This window comes from Pteropus vampyrus, unplaced genomic scaffold (genome assembly GCF_000151845.1).
Source record: "Pteropus vampyrus isolate Shadow unplaced genomic scaffold, Pvam_2.0 Scaffold196, whole genome shotgun sequence".
In the NCBI taxonomy this organism is placed as follows: Eukaryota; Metazoa; Chordata; class Mammalia; order Chiroptera; family Pteropodidae; genus Pteropus; species Pteropus vampyrus.
This window is the reverse complement of record NW_011888977.1, coordinates 2,769,023-2,791,412: the sequence shown is the minus strand read 5'-3', so window position 1 is coordinate 2,791,412 and position 22,390 is coordinate 2,769,023. Positions and strand designations below refer to the sequence as shown.

Below are 22,390 nucleotides of genomic sequence, written 5' to 3'. Positions count from 1 at the left end.
CCTGTTGCCGACACTAACCCACTTTTGCCATCCCTACATCACTAGAATTTCATTAACTAACAACTGTGTGCACGATTGTGCTGCGATTGGAGTGCCACTGAGTTCTTAGAGGCTGCATCTGTGCCCTGGAAGCGTGTTGGCTACGCTTTGGGCCTAGCAACGGTGCGGTGCCCCATGGGTTCCAGAGTGTACATGAGACATAAAGATGCTGTTTGCTCTTAGTAAACAGCTGGCAGCGAAATGCCCAGACAGTACAGGGCCCTGAAAGCACAAGAACTGGCTGCATTCACACAAACCTCGCATGTGCAAAAGCGCCAGATCCGTGCACACAGGCAATGGTGAAGTGCTCTGCATTCCCAACTTAGGCCTGAGGATCTTTACAGTTCTTCTGAGGTCCTTGGCCAGGTGGCAGGCTGGGCCCAGGTGTGGACAGGTATCAGGTGCTCACTCCCATCCATGGAAGGGTTGGCTGGGAGACACGGTTGAGGAAGACCGAGAGATAGAAGGGGTGAGCAGCTGGTTGATTGGTGATGTCTGCCCTGGGTGCCGGGACGTCACTCATTTGCCTTTCGGTCCGACGCTGCTGCTGGAGGGATGGAGCCTAAATAGACAAGGGCAGGTTCGTTTGGTAAAGTATAGAGGTTTTGTAGCTACATGTCTGGCTTTGTTTTGTTTTGTTTGCTAACTATACAAAATAAATAGGGAAATAGTACTGTTGAATTGGGTTCAATACTCAACATTTTCTAATGCCTGTGACAATCGCACCGTACGGCTCCCTTTCTGAAGAGCAAGCCCAATACCACTTTCTGTGACAATGGCAACATGTTCTATCTATGCCATCCAGCACTGCGCCACAAACCACATGGGGCCACCGAGCCCTGGAAATGTGATGAATACAGCTGGGGACTTGGATTTTTACTTTTATTTAGTTTGAATGTAAACAAGTGCCTGTGGCCACTGGCCACTGTAGTAGGCGGCACAGCTTGGGAGGAGGTGGAGTGCCAGGGACTCCCCTGGTGACAGATGAGGCCGGAGCATGGTTTGCTCTTCTCTCAGGAGGCTCCACAGCTGCTCCAGGGCTTCCACGAGGAAGGGCCTGGCCTGGGGAAGGGCTTGCAGATAAACTACCCTCTCCCACCACAGGCTGGCCCAGAGAAAGGGTGAAATGAGAGGCAGGGAGTCAAGTCAGCAGCCAGATGTGGAGGAGGGGGCAGGCTGGGGCTGACAGGGAGAGGGGTAAATCAGGGCACTGGGAGAAAAGCAGGTCATGAGGGCTGGTCAGGAGGCCAGTGGGCAGGACAATGCAGAGAAAAGTGAGAGAACCAGGAAGGAGTGGTCATGCTGGCGTCTGAGGCCCAGGATCTGGGAGGACCTGGGAGTAACAAGGAGCTGAGACAAGTGGCCCCTGTAAGGTCAGGGCATAGTCACTGGGCTGTAAACCCACTGCCTCCTCCTTGATCTCACTCAAAGTCAAGCCCAGACATCAGGATGAGGCCTGTGGTCCCAAGGGTTTAATTGAGAGATCCAAGACCTCTTAGCCAGCCCAAGGTGCCTTAGCCAGCATGATGCCACAAAGTTCGCCATCCAGACAGGCAGCCAAGAGAGTGCCCAGCCCACCCTCAAGGACCCTGGGTGACTGAGGCACGGACAAGCAGAAACAGCTAGGGGTGAGTCAAGAGGTGTATTGATCTTCCCTAGCTGTTGTGACAAGTGTCTGTGGGGTCAGGGCCCTAGGCTCCACATAGCACCACCCACTAAGCACCTGTTGGGGGAACAGGGAGGCGTGAGGCAGAGCCCCAGCCAGGACTCTTAGTCAGTACACGTTCTGAGAAAGACGGCTTCAGACACAGGCAGCAAATGCTGGTGGCAATCATCCTTGGGCTGTTCTGATTACAACCACTGTGGAAGTTTGGGAACATGTGAAGGAGAAAATAAGTCATCCACAAAAGGCATTGACAATAATAAGAGTTCTCATCCGCTAGATTCCGAATGCTTGATGCCGGCCATCAATAACCCAACAACCCTCTGGGGACAGGGATGGGGAAACCAAGGCACAGAGCAGGGAAGCCACTTGCTAAGCCTTGCTATAATAAGAGGCAGAGCTGGGATGTAAACCCAGAACTCTGCCACGCTGCCGCTCAGACAAGCTTCTGGACCCCTTACCGGCTTGGGTGAGTTCTGAGGACTAAATAATTAACCTGGTAAAGTCCTAAAAGACCCCCCGCCTCAGGGATGCAGGTCCTATGGCTGCTTGAACCATCAGTGGTGTCAGTGACATACCTGGGCTTCGTCCTCATCATCTCTCACAGGTTTCCTTCCAGATGTCTTTAAGCTCTTTGTTCTTCATTTATTCATCAAATATGAGCTGTCTGCATGCCAGGCCTTGTTGCAGACACTGAGTGTGCAGTATGAGCCAGGCAGTTCCTGCCCTCCAGCTCGTGGATCCTGCATTCCAGAAAAAATAGGTGTGGACACACACTCAGACACGTATATGTGCACACATATACACACTCAAGCATGCACACACACTCCTTCACATATACCCACACTTGCACACATATATACTTTCTCACACATGCATATACGCACATTCACACACACTTGTACACACACTGGCATATGCATTCATACATGTGTATACACACATCTTGTGGACATATATATACACACACTCATGTACACCCTCTCACTTGTACATACTCTCATGTACCTATAAACATGTACATATACATATACCCACACTCATGCACACATGTACATCCTCCAACATGTGTACACACACACATGCATATGCTCACACGCATGCACGCACACATACACACACATGTGCATCCGCACACACACAGAGTTGAGATCAGGCCTCCTACCCATCTGCACATCATTGTCCCCCCCACACTGGCATTCTCCCTAGAGGCAAGGAGGTGTCCTGCCGAAGGGCACCACCCCAGGGGGAGAGGCAGCGTCCCGGCAGTGCCTGGCAGGAATGGGTGGGGACATCCAGGACAGGCTGTGCCCAGGCCAGGGGCCACCTGAATATCTGCCAATATCCAGAGTGGGACTGAGCTCACTGGGCTGGTTCCAGACCCGCCGGCTCTGCACTCAGCCTGGGCCCTGATCACCTCTGCAGGCCGGACACACCCAGGGCAATCTGAACACGGAGCCACATAGCCAGCCTATCACGTCTCTTCAAAGACTCAGAGAAATGTCTAACCAATAGCCTTTGTTCCCCATGAAGTCAGAAGGGAGCTATTGTTGGGGCCATAGCAGCAGGTGGCAAAAACAGAAGCACGATTTTTCTTTAATGTTGCTAAATGGAAGAAGAGCTGCCTTATGTTTGGGCAGGACCAGGATGGATAAGCCATTCAGAGAGAAAATGATCCCAGGGAAGCGTGCCACATTTTTTCTAGAAGAATGTTGGAAGTTTTGGTGGCCAGGTATGGAAAAAGAAAACCTCTGTACACTGAAGTCATTCATGGCGAGTGGAGCGGAGGCGTTTGCACAGGCCCAGGTGGTGAGGGCGCCGCTGTTCGCAGAGCCGCCGGCTAAAAGGGCCGGTTGTGTCCACGCGCCTCAGCCGGTCACCCCAGCAACACGAAAACACACATCAATGCGCCTTTTACAGCCTGGCCTTCCACGCAAGCTCCGAATAAATGACCAAGCTGAGCAAAATGTAAATTTGTAGTTATCCCTCAGAGACATAATTATAGGAAAAAAATGAGGACAGTGGCATTTGGACCGGGGATGGCTGGCTCCTTTCCTGCAGCAAGGCTTGGTGTCAGGGGGCATCCGAGACTCAGAGGGAGAGGGTGCTGGGCCTGGAGGCCCTGAGGCTAGAGGCCAGAGCTGAAGGCCAAAGTCCCTCTCCTCCCTGCCCCGGGCACTGCCATTCCTTGGGCCCAGCGCAGATATCTCCACCCCAGGCCCTCGCTCTGTGGCCACCCCATGAAAGGGCCCATTCATGCAGCAGGCCGCTGGCTTGGGTTACCGTGGCCGGGCCGGTCTCCGCCGCCTCTGTTTTCTTTCCATTAGAAGGATTCCCATATCGAAGGCCTGCGAGAGGCTGAGTTCGGAACGCTCTGCGGAGAGTGTCAGGGGGTGAACGGCCACGCTTGGGCTCGGGCCCATTCAAGGAGTCCGATTCACCATGGCAGATGGGGAAACTGAGGCTCGAGCTCCATGGCTATTGGGGTTTGGACCTGGGCCACCAGCTGCCTGCTGGCCGTGCAGGGAGGAGCTCAGGAAACACAGGAGACCTGAGCCACTGTGCTGGCAGGGAGGGCTTCCTGGACGTTGAGGAGCTGGCATCATAAGGAGAGGAGGAAGTAGGCTGTCAGTCCTGGGAAAGGTCTGCCTCCCGAAGTCCTGCACACTCTGACCCTCTGCCAGGCTACGGGTCCCCTAGCCTGGGCTGGCCCGTGCGTGTGAGCACGGCACACGGCAGGAGGGCGCGCCTGTGCCTGTGTCTGTGTGTGACAGCCTCCTTGGAACGAGCACCCTTTTCCTCACCCTCTTTTTGCTCACGAATGGGGCCATTTGGAAGACAGGAAGACAAGGGCAGAAACAACCTCGCTTAGGGCGCTGAGTCATGCGCCACCGTCAGTCTGGAATGTCTCCTTGGAAAGAGGTTCCCGCTCCAGCCCCACCCACCGGCCACTCTCAGGCTCCCCCCTCCCTCCCGCCTCTCCTCCTCAACCCCTTCCTCACCTCTCCCCTTACCCTCCTCTCTTTCTCTTTTTCTCCTGACCCCCTCTCACTCTGTTCTCACCCTCCCCCCATGTACCCCTTTTCCTGGGTGAGCCCCACCTCCATCACAGCAGACCCCGAAAATGCACCGCAGGTGTTACACATGACCACTGAGGAGCTGAGTGGCAGTTGAGCAGTAAAGCTGATGTCATGCCTTGTAGATAAAGATGTACTCATTTCCGTTTTGTACTTTCCTTTCTGTACTCCAGAGCCTGTATATTTTTTGTTTGTTTTTTGTTTTGTTTGGTTTTGTTTTGTTTTGTTTTGTTTTGTTTTTGATGCCCTAGACCCTGGCCTGGGTGCCTGAGGGGTGTAGGGAGTGTCAGGGCCAAAGTGGGTCTGCCGCAGGAACAGGCACTGGGCATTAAGGGCCCTTGTGTCCGTGGGACCACAGATCCTCCTCCCTGGAATACTGTTATTATATCCCAGTGCTCCAAACCCTCAGAGGCCCCAGCCACTCTCAGGCAATGCTGGGGCTGTCCCACTATACCTCAGGGGCCGGCTCTGCCCTCCGGCCTCTTAAATCCTCCCCGAGTGGTGAACATCACTATTGCCAACTCCCAGATGAACAGGCAAGAACTCAGAGAGGTTGCTGACTTGCCCAAGGACACACAGCTGGTAGAACACAGTGGGGAACGAAGGCCGAGCCTGCCTTTGCCAGGCTTCCTGAGTTCACAGACTAACTGATGAATTCTACTGACGTTGTGTTTCTAATTTAGGTTCCCTGGAGCCCACTTTCTAGAAAATAAGGGACACTGCGCAGATAATTAGTTCCGATGGGCCAGGTTACCAGTTCCTGGAGAGGTCTCAGGTTCTGTGTACTTCTGTATTTGCTGTCACCTGTACTGAAATGCATCTTAATGGGACAGGGCATCAGAACCACCAAATCCACATGCCCCATTAACCAGCCAGGACCCTGGCAAGAAGCAGGAGTGCCACCCTGGAGGCATATCTGTGAGGCTGGAAGTGGGCCCTAGGGCTCAGGCAGCCACTGCCTGCCATGTCCTCACCATGGACTCTGTGGGAGGCCAGTGGCAAGCAGAGGAGCAGACAGGCAGCACTCAGATGGGCTCTACCACTAACACCCATGCCCTTAGGACAGGGTTCCCTGCCTTCTCTAGCCTCAGTTTCCTCATCTGGCAAATGGGGCAAAAGATCCCGAGAGAGCCCTAGAGATCACAGGCGAAACTTGCTGCAAAAACTTCAGGAAGGTTTAAACATCCGACACTCCATGTTACAGCCACAGGCCTGGTCTGAGGTCAGAGGTCTCATCCTTGGGGACCCTGCTGGGTCTGGTGTGGACCCCCACACGGAGCAGGTATGGGACTTTGCTTTCAAAGTTCAAGGCTGTCTGGACGGACATGTGTCCACATGCCAAGGGGCTGTCAGTGTCAAGCCAGAGTGGCCATGTGACATTATGCCCCTGGAATTTGCCGGAGGTTTCTCACTCCTCCCACTCCATCCCTGGCTTTGGGTTCGTGGTTTCATTTTGACATCAGGCAAAAGTCAAGGGGATGACTCAGGAGCCATGACTAGTTCTCCCAACACTCGTGGGAGACCAAGGGAGCCTCTGCTCCTTGAGGGTGGCCAGTAGTGAGGCCTGGAAGCATGGGGGCAGGCCGGGAGCAGGAGAGCTGGGTTCCATGTCTGTGACTCAGGGTAACTCGAAATCAGTACCCCTGTTAGGCCGTCTCCTCATAGATAGTGGAGGTTTGGCACAGCGGAAACCTTCCAGCTCTACGACCTCGCAAAGCATAGGGATAGGGACCACCACAAGAGACCCTGCCAGCCCATACTCCCTCCTCAGTGCCCCATGCAGGTGTCCTGTGTTGAGCAGCTCCTCCCAGGAGGGGCGGATATAGGTGCATGTTCAGCTTGGGGGATTATAAAGAGAAGGCTGTGCCTGGCCAGGCAGGGGAGCTCTGGGATCCAGGGGCCTAGACCGCTGGCAACCCCCAGGAGATGGTGGACAAGAGGGTTCTCACCCTCAGCACTGTTGACATCTGGGGAAGGGTAATTTTTTGTTGTGGGCCATCTCGTGCATTCTAGGATGTTTAGCAGCATCTCTGGTCTCCACCTGCTAGATGTCATAGCAGACCTCTAGTCGTGACCGTCAAAAATGTCTCTAGACATTGCTAATATCCCCTGAGGGGGCAAAGTCACCACCTATTGAGAAGCACTGGGTGACAGGAAGCTGGTGGGCCTGAAGGATTAGGATGGGAGCTCAGGGGCTGTCTACTGTCTCAATCTGAAGGGCTTTGAGACATGGAGGCCCAGAGGAACCCAGCTCTGCAGGACGATGGCCCTGGGGCAGGAGAGGCATGCCGTGTGCCCTGGAGCATGTGCTAAACCTCCCTGTGACGAGGGAAGAGCAGCGCCCCACCCCTCAGGGTTGTGGGAGTCATCCATCTGCACGGTCTCAGGCCCAGGGTGCACAGGAGCCCACTGGCTCTTGGGTCTTGGGTCCCAGCCCTAAGTGACGGCTTCTGTCACTTCCGAACGCTTGTGAAATAGAGATAGCTTCTCACACCCAAGGGATGTTCAGGTATGCCATGGGCTGGACACACACACCACACACACAAGTGAGTTCTGAAACTGTGGCCTTTCTTAGAAACAAGAATAGACCCAGTAGGAATGATTAGGAAAGAAATACCTTCTGGGAACTTTGTCTGAGCCAGGGGACCCCAGGCACTGGAAACTTTAGGAAACCAACTTGATTGAAATGCCAATTAATTCGAGGGGGGTTCTCAACCCAAACCCTTCCCATGCCACTTTCCATGGACAGAAAGAGCCTAGAATGATGCCACAGAAATGTGAGCTGAGGCTCCAAGCCTCTCAGTACCAAGCCTCTCAGCACCAAGCAGGGCCAGGCAGGGGGGCCTCTGAGTCCCTTGTCTCTTGTTCAATTCAAGTTTTCAAATCAACTGACAGGAATTTCTGAAATCTCCTTCACATACTATAATGAACAGACATAGGAAAATCAACTTCGACTTGTCGTGTATTTTAGCTTATTGTAAATTGTACACGGACAGCTCAGAGCTCCACCCCCTGCAGGCAGAGCTGGAGGGCCAGGCCCATTCACTCATTTCCAAGCTAGTGTGCAGGATCCTGTGCGTTACCTATACTTTGCTTTACATAATAAAGGTGTTCCTAAGAGGGTGTGAAACTTGAACTTGTGTAAATTAAAGCATGCTTGCAGTGCTCTCAGGGGGAACATTGTTCAAAGGACTAATTCTGAAAGCATGCCTTTCTGTAAAGTGAAGTATCTCTCCTAGGATTTCATTTCTTAGAAGCGCTCTAAGTCCACACTTTAGGTTTGTCTAAAGTGGGGGAGGGGCTGCATCTGTTGGTGGACACTTCCAATGAAGGCTATCTTGATCTTGAAGGAGACCCGCCAGCCCACACCAAGGACCAGCCTCTCACTCCTGCCTGCCCCAGGACAGCCAGTGTCACATGCACTGGGCGGTGTGGCCTCAAACAAGTCCCTTGCCTTCTCTGGGCCTCCATGTTCTTATCTGTGAATAAAGCCATTGAACAGATGACCCATAAGGGCCCTCTCATGCTAAGGGCCTGCATGGTTCCAGCTTCCCACCATCTGTGTTCCGTAATTCACCAGACTGGTCTGTGACAGGCCTGGGCCTGGACCAGGGGACTTAGAGCGAAGGCACCAAGATTTTAAGGAGCATCGACTCCCACCTTGGAGAAAGAGCACCTCCTCCCAGGATGCCCTTGAGGTGCCAGCCTGGGGGACCTAAAAATGAAGTCCCCCAAGCAGATGCCAAGTGACCGTTGTGGCACATCTGTCCCCCTCGTCCTCTCAGCTGGAAGCACAGGAGGAAATGTTTAACGTGTTGGTACCTAGCTAGGGCTGAAGAGGAGATGGGGAGGGAGTGGGCATAGAGGAGCAGTTGGAAACCACAGGGGTACGCTTATGCTAGCGCTTTTGAAAATCGCGCTAATTCCAGGTTTGCATCTGACCAGGGCAGCCCTGCCATTTCGAGGGTGGGCTGGCAACAGGGTGTGGGCTAGGGGTTTGGTGGCTTCCACACCTTTCCCATCAGGGACCTCCATCACTAAAGTGGATCCCATGAAACAAACACCTAGGAAGAGTGATGCTAAAAATAGCGGAGGGGGGGAGGCGGGGGAGGTGGGGAGAAAAGTTTGTAACCGAAGCCGGTCCTGTGCCTGGGGGCTGACCCGCGGGCTGCCCAGGGCTGGGCGGAGGGCCCTCTGAGCACCCAGCCGGCTGCCTAGAGCTTGTTTGGAGAGGACTTGGCCCGTTAGCGCGCCGGCCTGGGAAGCGGGTGGAGGCTGCTCTCCTCCTCTCTCCACCCCGCCCGGCAGGGGCAGAGCACGGCGCGGCTGCGGCGGGACGGCTCGGTGCCCGGCGGGCGCGCGGCCCGTCTGCACGGCCCGGGCGGGCCTGCGGTCGGGATGGGACTGCGCCCCGCGCCGCAGAGCGCTCGTCTGTGTCAGCCAGCGCGGCGAGCGGAGTGGGGCCCTCGGAGCGGGAGGTGAGTGTGGACGCGCCGCGCCCCGCGCCGCCCGCACTCCCGGGCAGGGCCACCGGCTCCGGTTCGGAGGGACTCGGGCTTGGACCTCGGGGTTACCTAGCTGTCCGCGCCCCCGTGTCCCCGGCCCGGCCTCTCCCCGTGCCCTCGGTGGCGCGCCCCAGTGGGGCTGGACGGACCCTCCCGGCCTCGCTGCGCCGCGGCCCCGGCCGGGCTTTCCGACCCCCCTAGCCTGGCCCGGGACGTGCAGCTCCGCCAACGCCAGGGCGCCGGGGGTTCAGCGGGGCCGTGCGGGCCGACTGCCCTCAGCCCTGCCCAGTACCGTTTGCAGAGGCTGGCCAGCTCCGCTGGGCACTTTGCAAAGTGCAGGCTGAATGCCCGGAGCTGCGTGCCCGCCGGGGAGCGGGGTCCGCCCGGCCGGACTGCTGGGAGCGGGGGCGCATGGCCAGGGATATCGGGGGCGCGCGGTCGCAGGCGGGCTCATTCATTGAGCTGCTAGTCCCCGAGCCCGGCCGCCGCCTCCTCCGGGCAGCCCCCGGGAGTGCTGGCCCGCAGCGCTTGAGGCGATGGCAGAGGCAACACGGAGGGCGGGGTGGGGTTTTCTGGGCCGGCCCAGGGACTCCACGCTGCTGGGCTCCTACGGGGTAGGCCACGCGGCGCCCGTCCACCCACCCCCACCCGCGCCCCTGCCCGGCTCGCGCGCGGAGGGAGTGGGCTGGAGGGACCCGTGGGGACGCGGCGCCGCGCGGCGGCGGCCGGAAGGGAAAACCAGCCGGGCTCGCTGAGACTTCCCGCGGCCACCCTGATCGTGCTGTGCACCCTTGGCCTGGGCAGTAACCGGGTTGGGGGACAGGTCCGTGGGCAACAGGGAGGCTGTGGGGGACTCCCAGGCGAGCAGCCTCCTGCGCCCTGGTGGTGGCTGTTAACTCCTTACACTCGGCGTTATGTAGGGACTGTGCCACGTGTTACTGCATTTAATCCTTATATCATGGAATAAGGTGGGACCCCACATTCTAGATGAAGAAACTGGGGGTCAGAGAGATTGGGTAACTGGGCCAATGCTGCACATCTGGTGAGGAGCCGCGGCTGATAGTCTCTCTCCATCTGTCAGATAGACTCTATAGTCACCTCTGCCTGTTGATTGAACAAAAATGCATAGACTCTAGTCGCCTCTGCCTATTGATTGAACAAAAGAGGTAAGCAGCCTCTCTGTGCCCTACACTGTCCCAGGCACACCACCACCAACTCAAAACCAGCAAGACCCCTGCCTTCCTGATAGCAAACAGAATAAACAGGTAAAATACTGGGATAGTGTCAGACTGGGAGCTGGTAGAAAGTTGGGCGGAGTTACAGGTTTGGTTAGGGCAGCCAGGGCAGCCTCTAGGAGGGTGTGCCCTCCTGTGCCATGTGCCCCGGCTGGCAGGTCCTGGGACGGCGGGCAGAGCTTGCCAAGAACCTCACCTGAGCGTGGGGAGAGGGAGGAATGGGAAAGCGGAGTTTAGAGCTGGAGAAGACCATGGCCCCTACAGTATCTTGTCCTGAGAAACACAACTGAAGGATATGTGGCTCCTGTGCCTAGACCCCAGGCTGGCCACTGTGTAGAAACAGCAAGTTCCAGGATTTCATGGCCATAGGGAACTTAGAGGTCATGAACTTCAACCCCTTCATCAGTGCTTCAGTAGCCACCAGACCCTGCCTCCAATTACTAACTCTGCTTGAATACCCCCAGCGATGGGGAACTCACTCTCTATCACAGCAGCCTATTCCGTGGTCTCATTGCTGGAATATGCCAAAGGAATATGAGAAAGCTCTCTTCAGGTTGGACAAAAAGCCTCCTACCTGTGGTTTCTGTCGATCCCGGTCCTGTCATCCTGGGCAGCACACAACACGTCGGGTTTAACTCACACTCGGTTGCTTTTGGAGAATGTTAATAGAGAGACTGCGTCCCCTGTTAGCCTAATCTTTTCAGGTCCTATGCCTTTTCTGACTTGACATCCCAGATCAGGCACCATCCTGCCTCCTCCCGGGGAGAAAGTCATTGGGTCTCTGCCCCATCTTCGTGTTTGCTGAACACCAGGGTGGCCTGGAAGCAGAGACCTGCTCTCACCTCCTTCCTTCTGGACCCTTGCCACCACTGATGGTGCCAAAGACACATGTACTTCTTGACATCATTTCATACTGTGAATTCCTCTGAAGCTCTAAGATTTCCAAGCCAAGCCCCACCCCAACCCCCTTCTGGTTTTGACTCTTTCTAAGAATTCAGTTACTTGTCTGTTTCCTCATCCAAAATGAGGGGCTGAGAGTGAGGGGGAGGCGGTGTAGTGATTAAGAGTGCAGGCTCCAACATCAGCTGCTCAGGGGCTGTGCGCAAGTCACCAACGTCTCTGAGCTTGATTTTTCCCTTCAGAAAAATGGGGAGGACTCACAAGGATTCGTGGGATGGGCTGAGGGATAGAGTGCTGCTGCACAGGCCTGGCGCACTGTGAGTGCGTGGCAGATGCTAGCTACTGTGGTTATTTCCTATGCTTCTGGGGAGACTCATAGGGTCTGTGGGAAAGGTTTTGAAGATGCGAAAGACTTAGAAGGGTGCAAGGTGGCCTACAAGTTCAAGATGGAGGGAGGTTGTAGGAAATAGTCGTGCAGCCAAGGCAGGACACAGCCTGGGTCCTGCTGGACGCTGCCTTCTCCACTCCTCCCCAGCGGGTAGCTCACCCCAGCCAGCTGGCCCATTTTTGCTTTAGTTCATTCTACAAGTGCTTGGTGGGGAAGAAACTTAGGAAAGAGTGTGACCTGCCCACTCTCCTGCCCACCGCAGACAGAGCTAGAGCTGGAACCCTGTACTGCCAGCCGGCCACAGTTCGACCCCGCTCTCCTCTCCCAGGACCGTCCTCATGGACACTGGCTCCCACTTCCCACCTCCTGCTGTGGACACTCAGCGTCCTGTCTCCCATCTCCACCAGCTGGCCACCTCCTTGCCACTCCACGTGGTCTCACCCTTCCCGTCAGAATGCCCCTCCCTTTACTATGCCCTCAGCCCTTCCAACATCCCACCTTCATCGTCTGTGTGCATTCCCAATAGACTTTCCCCCACGGAGATACCCTGTTCAGAGCCCTGTCGGTACTGAGTCAGATACAGCGGACAGTCAGCCCACACTGGCTGGGAGACGTTTAGGATTCTGTTGCCGACCTCATTCTCTGATGGAATCGACCCATTAAGTATTGTGGGCTGAACTGAACAATGTGGAGGGTGGAGTGTGGGGGCGAGCTCTGCGAGACAGCCTTGCAGGTGCCCAGAGCCTGTTTCTTTAGTCTCTTCCTTGCTAGTTTATCCTCACCATTCGCTGGTAGCCATGGCTGAGGTGGCAGATGCTGTCCTTGGGGACTGATAGCCATCCTGTAATTCAGTCCCACCATGAACTCAGCTAAGGACCCGCCATTTCCCTAAGTGGAATGGAAGATGGGTCTGCACAGTTGGATTAGTTGTACACTGCACAAAGGCACCCAGCCTGCACTCTGCTTCCTTGGCTTACTGGGGCTGTGCACACCCAGGGGGCCACCTATATGCCCAAAGGTAGCCAAAGCACACGTGGTGGTGCCACCTTAGATGTGTGTGCTGTGCATGGACCATCGTTCCTGCTCCTGAAGATACACACAATCCTGTCATGCGTGCACACTGGAAGCTCCTCCTCCAGTGGTCCCAAAAGTCACAGAGTCTGTCATTTTTGACTTAGGATTACCCTCCTCCCTCGTCAGGAGCTGTCAGGCACCCAGATCCCATCAACATTTTTCTGGGGCTGCATCACTCTTGTAGATGCATCACTCTTGCAGCGCCTGGGTACACCATGACAACTTTAGGGAGGGGTAGGAAGCCAGGCGGCAGGCCAGGCGGAGACCCGTCCCAGGGGTGCTGGGGACTTGGGGCCTGGCTGAGGTTAGCACTGTGAGTTCCTGCCTGCAGATGTTCTTCAAAGCCTGCGGGCCCCGCCCCCAAGCTCAGCCGCCTGCGGTTACTGGTCCTGACTCCCAGCGACCAGAACGTGAGATCACTGACTGCATTGGCAGGAGTTTGGGGGCTGTGACCCCAGCGTCAAACTATAGGTTCCCTGCTCATTACTCATCCCCGCTCTTGTCGGGATTGAAGTGGTCTCTGAGAATTACATCCTTGTCTAAATAGAGCTGGCTTTGGGGAGGACAGTTCCAAATATAAGCTCCATTTATGACCGTGGTGGGAAGAGCCTGAAGATGGAGAAGGCAGGACTTGTCTGGGAGACTCTGGAGTCTTACCTGCTGCATCCTGACCAGGTCATCCCAGGGCCCTTCTCCACCACGTCTTCTCTGTCACCCAGCGCTTGAAGCAAGAGGGGACCCACCACCAGCCGCTGAGGAGCTGGTGGCACAGTTTTTCTCTCCCCCAGGAAGGCACCCCACACCCACAGCTCTTGCCCCTCCCAGGTTAGAGTGGGCGAGTCCCTTGAGTGAAAAACACATGGGATTGGGGGGGGGCCTCAAGAGTCCCGGGTCAGGTCCCACTCAGCCGTAGGGGCCATGAGGCCTGAACAAGCAGTGACCCCTGGGGGCCTCAGGTGTGTTACAGAGAAGGCCAGGTAGGCCTGCTTTCAAGGTACAGTATGCAGCTACTTGTCCGGGGCTTGGCCACCCCACCTGGTGGGACCCCAGAGATGGTGGCCAGTGAAGGAAAGAGGCAGAGTGCCAGTGAGCAAGCGAGTGAGTGGACAGGTGAGTGCAGGAGGTGAGTGCAAGAGATGAGGGCACTGACCCACGTGAATCATATGGGGAACTCGTGCGTGGGACCATGCCCAGAGCAGCCTCCCCTTCCATTCTCAGCCCTCCTGGCAGGCAGGCAGGCAGGAACCAGCGGTAGGATAGGGGACATTTTGTCCCCTGGCTGCCTGCTAAAAGCCTCTGTCCTGACTCTGGGCTGCTTTGCAGGGTCAGTGTCCCAGCCAGCGGCCAAACAGAATCCACATTCATGAACGGCCACCGAGTCTTTCCAACGGCCTGGGCACGGCCTCCGCCTGCCTGCAGAATGTGACCGTCGCATTTTCCGCATTCCACCAGGCTGCTGGGCCAAGGTGGCCATGTTTAAACAGGGCCTGCTCCTCTGGGTCCTCATGTGGTGAGCCAGGCACTGCCTTCTGAAATGCTGTGGAATGGGGCTTCTCTGGGTTCCTGGCAGGGGCGGCGGCTGATGCAGCAGGGCCAGGGGCTGGTCAGTGTGGAGTTACCAAGGCCACAGCTGGATGAGGCAGGGGAGCCGAGACCAGTTCCTGGTACTGGAGGTGAAGGCTGCGGTGCTGGGCGCTAGTGGGTGTCTCTGTCCCACCTCAGCCTGGCATAGCAGGAACCTTTTGGTTTTCTTTTTAACAGCATACAATTCACCCCTTTAAAGTGTAAAGTTCAGTGGTTTTCGGTATATGCACAAGGTTATGCAGCCATCACCACCATCTGGGTCTAGAACATTCTCATCATCCCAGAAAGCAACTCCATACCCATTAGCAGTCACTCCCTATTCCCCCGCCCCCAGCCCCTGGCAACCGCTAAGCTAACTTTCTGTCTATGGATTTACCTTTTCAGGACATTTCATATAAGCGAAATCACACAGCGTTTTTCTTTCTGTGACTGCCTTTCTTCATCTGTCATAACGATTTCAAGGCTCATCCATGTGGCAGCCTGTACTGGGGCTTCGTTCCCTTTTAAGGCTGAATAATATTCCAATGTGTGGATGGACCACATTTTGCTTATCCATTCATACATCAGTGGACATCTGAGTTGTTTCCACCATTGGACAATGTGAACATTTGTGTGCAGGTTTTTGTGTGGACATCTGTTTTTATTTCCCCTGGGTAGACACACAGGAGTGGATTTGTGGAATCACATGGTCACTCTACCCTTCTGAGTTGCTGCCGGTAGACTGTTTCCACAGTGGCTGCACCACTTCCCATTCCTACTAGCGTGTGAGGGGTAGGGGGCCTCTTCACCCTCTTTCTATGGATGGGAGGCAGAGGCGCTGGCTAAGGGCTATACAGCAAAAGTGGAGCCTGGGATTCACCTTCTGCCTGGGAGCCCAAGTTTTTAGCATACAGATGGAGAAACTGAGGCAGAGTAGCAGTCACCACCTAGGCCATGTTGTTATGGGATGGCCCTGTCCTGCAGCGGGCTCTGTCCTCTGGCCTGCACCCCTCCCTGAGGTTTCTGAGGAACTAGCACCAGCCCTGCGCTCTCGCCATGCCTGTCACCGGCTATCTTCCCTTGAATGATGGGAAGGCCAGGACCCTCCAGGCAGGACCCAGCTATCCTGCCAGACGTTTACACTGCTCGTCTTTCTCCCAGCCTTCCCCAAAGGGACCCATGACCTTTTCCCAGGATAACTGTGCACTGCGGAGAGGGAATAAGCATGTCGCTCGGGGACTCTGGCTCTGAACTGGTCTAACTAATCTCAAGAGATCCAGACATCACTTATCAAGGTCAGGTGACCTATGGAGTTTTAGCTCAGGTCTGTCCCAAAGTAGACCCAGTGAGTCCCCAAACCCATCCTGTGGTTATTTCCAGTTTTGGAATGCATAATCAGAGTAGAAATACCCAACAACTAGCGGAATCCACCATTCTTATCCCAGAGAGGTTAAGACACTTGATGAAAATCCACACAGTAAGGAGCGGTTAGAGAGGTCAGGGGGACTCCGGCCAAGCTGCCTTGACCAGAGGCCAACCCCTGCCACACACCTTCTCCAACTTCAACAGGCAGGTGTGTTCTGCCCTGGGTACTCCAAAGCTGGCTCCTGCCAAGAAGCATCTCACTTTGATACACCAAATGGGAGAGAGGTGCTGGGGCTCAGTTTCCCCCCTGGACAGGTTGACTTCCTTAGCCATAACCTACACTTGGAGAAGACAGTGGTGTCCCCAGGACAGCTGCAGCACTGACACCGCCAGGCAGTGAGAATCCTCTGTGCTTCGTGCATGCACCTTCCAATCACTTGTAGAGGGCCACCCAGGGGCCAGGCTATGCTCCAGGCGTTAGGGCTACTGTGAACCCACCAGCCCCTCCTCCACTGCAGGAGCTCACAGTCTGACTCGGGGCAGCCAGGGAGCGAGGGCAGGCGGTGCTTTCTTCTTATGTAGCAACTGTAGGAAATGCACAGATGTTCACAGGAGGGGCATCTGGGCAGGATCAGGTGAGGCCAGCCAGGTGAGACCAGGAAAAGACATGGGTGTTCCAGGTAGGGACAGCATGTCCAAGGCGCTGATCCTAGAACAGAAAGCAGGACCAAGGAAAGCCAGGAGGTGGCTCAGGCCCAGCAGCCCCTTCTTTTGGGAGAAGGGGCGAGATGGAGCAACCTATATTTATCATACAACTGAGAATCGGAGCCAGGATTCAAGCCCACCCTGGTTCTTAACTGCAGCCTCCCTCGTCCCAGGGGCTTGAGGGAGAGCAGCTGAGGGGAGGATTATGTTCTTATGGGGCCCTTGGCCAGGATCTGCCAGGGGCAGTGGGATCCCCACTTCTCAAGGTAGTCGCCACCCCCCACTCAACCATCCAGGGCTGGTCTGGACCATGATGGGAAGGTGGGCACTTGGCAGGTGGCGGAGCCCCTACGACTGTAGTGTCACCTCACTCAGGAAGGGAGGCTGCTGTTGTCATTTTACAGGTGAGGAAACTGAGGCACAGAGAGGAGAAGGGGCTGGCCCTGCCATCAGGAACCCAAAGGCCCGGGCATGGCCGAGGGGCAGATCAGGCAGTGAGTGGGTGTTCGTCTGGCCCACTTCCCAGCCAGCAAGAATCCACTTAAAAGGCCAGGGCTGCTGCTGTCCATGACCTGTCTTCTATAAGGGGCTGTCTTCAGGATCAAGAAAGCCAGAGACCAAAACCTCCTCTTGTCCCTGCATTTGGCTGTGTGTAGCCATCAGAGCAGGGATGTGTATGAGTGTGTGTGTCTGCATGCATGAATGTGTGTGGATGTGTGTGCATATCTGTGAGTATATGCATGGATGTATTCGTGTGTTCATGTGTGTAGTGAGGGTGTGCCCACACGTGTGAGTGCATGTGTGTGCCTGTGTGTTGATGTGTGGGTGCACATGCAAGTGTTTGCACATGTCATATATGTGTGCGCACACGTGCATGCATGTACGTCATTGTATCTGAGTATCTGCAATAATATAATATAATGTAATATAATAGATAATGCAAGCCATAAACGCAAGGTATACTGGTAATGTTTAATGTTCTAGTAACTACATTTAAAAACATAAAAATAAAAAGATAAAATTAATTTTATTTAATACAATATAGTCAAAATATTATCATTCCAACACACAATCAATCTAAAATCAATAAGTATTTAGGTTCTCGAGGTCTGGTGTGCATTTTACACTTAGCGCGAGTCTAAGTTCCGACCGGCCATGTGCAAGCACTCGTGGCTGCCATGCACTGTTGGCTTCCAGGTGCCCCTCAGCTGTGGAATCCCTGATCCTGCCCCTAGCATAGTCCCCCAGTCCTGTCCAAGCCTTCTTCCCCCTTCTCGCTGCTTCCTCTAGGAAGCCTCTCCAGACTTCTCTTCCTTCTCCGGGTCTTGGTTTCTTAAATTGGAGTCTGTGACCCCAGATGCTGTTCCCTTCAAGGCAGTTAAACTGCAGTCTCCCCGCTTCACCCAGGTCTGCTGAATCAAAACCGCTGTGAGAGGGCCTAGGATCTATATCTAACAAGCTCCCCTGGCAATTTTGCCCACGTGAAAGTTCCAGACCCTCTCAAGACCGTTCCTTTTTTTTCCCCGTAGATGCCATGTTCTAGGCACACTGGACAGGAGCTATCCTCAAGTGTACCACTTGCTTGATCACCACCATACCATTGCATGTCCTATTTTTGATTTCTTTGGGGGTTTTTGAAAAACTTGTCTGTCCTTCAAAACCCACCTCCAGCATTGCCCTGGCTCTCCTCTAGAAGGCTTCCCTCCCAAGGCAGCATGAATAGCTTCTCCTCCATTGCTCTTTCTTAACTCCACCCTGTGCACGATGGTCCAGTGTCCCCAGTCCCTGGAGCACTGGAACCTAGTGAGGGTGGAGACTGCCATCTCCTCTCGGAGCTCCTGGAGCCCGGCCAGGCCCCAGCGCGCAGCAGCCTCGGAGCGTGGGTGTGGAATAAATCCGGGCCTGTGTGGGCGGGGCGGTCTCTCTGCAATCTCAGTAAACATCTGGCCACAGGGCCTGGCAGGAAGCTGACCTCGAGGGTACCACTCGGCTGGCAGCCGTGTTCCATCTATAAATACATTCTAAACGCCGACCAGCCCACATGCATTCCTGTTCCCCGCCCGCCCAGAGCACCCTCCCAGCGGAAGAAAGGCAGCCGGCGGCCCTCGCGCCTGGCCACGGGCGGTCCCTCCCGGTGAGTGGGAGCGTGCCCACTTCAGGGTCAGCTCAGGGCCTGCCTAATCCGATTGTTATCTGAGTGTGCTTGCCGGCATGCTCAGCACCCAGGCTGCATTTAGCTCTGGGAAAGGTTCCCTGTACCGGCAGCGTGCTTTTCTTGGATGTCTAGGCTGTATTTATGCCGGGCTGGTGCCTAGGAAATAATTAAAGTCTCAGAGGCTCCAGAGGGGTGGTAGGTACCGTGGACCACGGACCATGCTAGGACTTGGTGCAGTTTGTTTTATGTTGATCCCACAGCACACCTCTGGGTAGGTAACACTATCACATGTATTTCCCATTTTAGTTTCTGAGATTGCACACCCAGCAAGGAGAAGGGACTGAGCCCAGATGTATGAATCTAAAATCTGTTTCCTTCACCTACGTTGGTCGTCCCACAGCCCAGTAACAGCTGTAGTCCACGCACGGTGCCCCCAGTACATCAGTCCTTCCATGTGGCCCCAATCAGTCAAGAGTGCTCGCTGCATTCATGCTTCTCCTCTGTACACCTGTCCCTGAAGGTCACAACCCTGGGCCGTCCCAAGTGAACGAACTTCAGAGCCTCTGTGCAAGCTAGTCGTCTCACTGAAGGCCAAGAGCCCTCCACCCATGCACTCACCCTTACTAGGGGTTTAGGGTCGGGCTGGGGTTTGCACGAAGCAGAGTTATCCATAGGGATACCCACCGTCCATTCATTCATTTCCAGTTCTTATACCCCCACTCTGTGTCCTTTTTCCTTGTAACCCCACTTTTAGCTTGGCTGTCAAGCTGTATTTTACATGTTCCTGTGCTTCGGGTCTTTTGAGTACAAGTGACAAAAACAGAACTTCTTCAAATCCAAAAGGGTATTTATTGGCTTTTGGGACTGAAAAGTCCATGGACTAGCAGGCTTCAGGCAGAGATTGATCCAGATTCCCAGAAAACACCTCAGAAGTCGGCCCCTCTCCACCTCTTGGTTCTGCTTTCTGGCGCACTGGCCCCTCTATCAGGAAACCCTGCTAAAGAGTGGCAGAGAAGGCCCAGCTGCTCAGGCCTCTGCCCCACCCACCAACCACAGCAAAAGTTCCCAGAGAAGCGTCTCGTTAGTAGATCTGAGTCCATTGCTCACTCAGTCTCCATGGCCCAGGCACATGGTGCCCTGGGGCAGGGCTGGGTCATGTGCCCACCCCTGGGATCTGGGGGTGAGATCAGATAGATAGGTTCTCCTCTGTAAGATTTCTTCCGAACATTTGAACCAAGGTTTCAGTGGCCATAAAAGTTGGAAACCCCCAGCCTAAGACAACCTCAGACCCCTTCTGTCCTATATATGCTGGCATACGGAAGTCTGAAGTGACAGTCAAGGGAAGAGCATGGTCCTCGCTCCCCAGGCTGTCACTGGGGCGCAGGCCCCTGGTGTTAAGGCAGCCAGACCCTTGAGTACAGGTCAGAGGCACCTCTGTCCCTGCTTAGAGTCATGCACGGGAGAGATGGAGTCATGCCCAGCAGCCTGGCAGGACGAGGCCTTAGCCCACTGGACGAAGCCAGGACAGAGAAAACAAAACAAAAGGCTCAGAAAGCATATTCTATCAGCAAATGAAGAAAGTGCCAGAGGAAGCAGTTCCTCTCCTTCCCGAGACCGAGCTTTTGATCCCCGCCTCCCTGCCGTGCAGTCAGAAGGGGCCTTCTGTGGTGTCCGGCTCCTCGCAGTGACCAGTGAGGGGAGCTCGGTCCTCCCAACCCCACTTTTCACCACTGGTCCCTCTATTCAGGACTCTGGTGCAAAGACATGGCGACTCCTGGAGGAGGTCAGGATGCCCAGCACCCCGACAACAGGAGATGTGACTTATGCAGATGAATGTGGCTTTGGGTCATTTGCAGCAGCTGGAGCATCTGGGATGGGATTTGTGACCAGACAGTCAGATCAGATCCAAGTCACTTCCCCACAGGATAACAGTCGTTCTCATTGGTCCAGGGACAGAATGATGATGACGTGACAACAACGGCAGTCATTTGTCAGCCCTTACTGTGCTGAGAGCTTGACCTGCACCACCTCACCTAACCCCCCAACACCCCGGGAAGTCTATTTTATCCCCATTTAACAGATAAGAAAACTAAAGCCAAGAGACGTTGAATACTACACAGCCATTGCTGTGTGACAAACAGCCCCAGACCTGCGGAATTCAGATAACAGTGGTTTATCATTTTTCATGATTCTACAGGTTGGCAGTAGTGCTTCTGCTGCTCCTGCCCGGGCCACTCGGGGTGGCCAGCTGGTCCCAGCTGGCTTTGCTCATGTAGCTGGTAGTTGGTGGTTTGGGCAGAGGCCAGCTGGGTCATTTTGAGAGCACCCCAGCCAGGCAGTCCTTTCTCCTAGATGTCCCCTCCCCAGGGCCGACAGCCATCTAAGGAGGAAGGCCAGGCTGTGCCTACAGGCCAGCAGAGGCACTGGGACTCCCAGGGCAGGGCACCCAGGAGGCAGGGGCCACTCTTCAGGCCCCTGGTTGGCCTCAGGGTGACACAAGCACAGTGGGCCTCTGTCTATATGACCCCAGACAAGTCACACCTCTCTGGACCTCAGTTCCTCAGTGAAGAGGTGAGAATTTTGTCATTGTGCCTCATGGATTAGCGTGAGAATCAGCCCAGGTGATGGAGGTAATAGTTGGGGTGAAGGGAAATGGTGGGTCAGTGTGAGCTGCTCATCGTCCACATCTGTCCGCAAGGCCACCACTGAGGAGTATGGAGCCATCACCCCCCATGGTGGGAGGGGATGGAGGCACAAGTGGAAGAGCCTGACCTCTAGGGTCCAAGCTCCCAAGTCTCGATTCTGCCCAGCCCACGTTATGACCCTGAACCTCAGCAGGCTCATGACCCCACCCAGCAAGCTAAGCAGATCTAATCTCAGGAACTCAGGCCGGCACCCCAGCTTCCTCCTGGGGCTGGCAGCTCAAAGCCTCTTCTGCAAAATCAGCTGGGAGGGATGACAGCATCATTTTCCAAATAGGGAAACTGAGGCCCACCTGCTGGCAGAGGGGCCCATGCTCAGGCCTTTCAAGGCGGCTTATGCTGCTCCCAGATGCATTTCCGCTTGGCCTGGTGAGGCAGGAAGGAGCACAGTCCTGCCGTGGCTGGGGCTCTCGGAAGCACTTTGTTTATGCCTGCTTTCCAACCCCCCAGCCTGGCGGCCTCCTCGACCCAGAACCCGCCTCTCCACATCAGTTCTCCTTTCAGCTGTGAAAACAGCAGCAGCAAAGGGAGGTCTCGAGGCTGGCTCAGCCGTGGGTCAACTAGTGGCTGCACCACAGGGACCCCAGTCAGAAACTAAGGATGAGCTGGGTCCCTGCCCCAGCTCCGTCTGTGTTTCTTGGCGTCTCGGTGGACAGGCAGAGTCGGCCCTGCTCTCAGGGCAAGTGCTGGTGTCTTCAAGGACCCCAGCACAGCGGTTACTGAGGCAACTCGGGGAAGGAGCCAACACAGCAGGCCACTGTCTCCCTCTGGGGGTGGAGGCGCATCCACCTAGAGGGAAGGACGGCCGCAGTCCAGGTCATAACTGGCTCCCCCACCCTAGACCCTTGCCAGCTCTTTGACCCATGAGGCCCTGGGACCCTTCATAGGCTCAAGCAGAAAGGGGAACACAGCTCCCAGTGGCTGTATAAGGTCCCTCCCTCCCCAACAGGACCCCAAAACTGATTAGGCATGAGCCCAGGGGAGGTGGGGAACTTGTCTCCTCTCTCAGTTTTGAGATA

General features: G+C 55.3%; 1 protein-coding gene and 1 long non-coding RNA gene across 2 annotated transcripts in view; one reads left to right on the top strand and one right to left on the bottom strand.

Moving 5' to 3' along the window:
- Positions 1-311: 311 nt before the first annotated feature.
- Positions 312-4,521, bottom strand: LOC111746642. Its single transcript, XR_002783210.1, has 3 exons — positions 3,986-4,521; positions 2,281-2,445; positions 312-601 (listed from the first exon to the last, which is right to left on the bottom strand). It is a non-coding gene; the product is annotated as an uncharacterized LOC111746642 (long non-coding RNA).
- A 4,430-nt stretch (positions 4,522-8,951) lies between these two features.
- The window catches only part of ZNF469 (zinc finger protein 469), a 51,264-nt gene continuing 37,825 nt past the window's right edge, over positions 8,952-22,390 (top strand). Inside the window, exon 1 of the mRNA XM_011371896.2 lies at positions 8,952-9,257. The gene's annotated coding sequence lies outside the window, so the exon portion shown is untranslated. The remainder of the gene's footprint in view (positions 9,258-22,390) is intronic.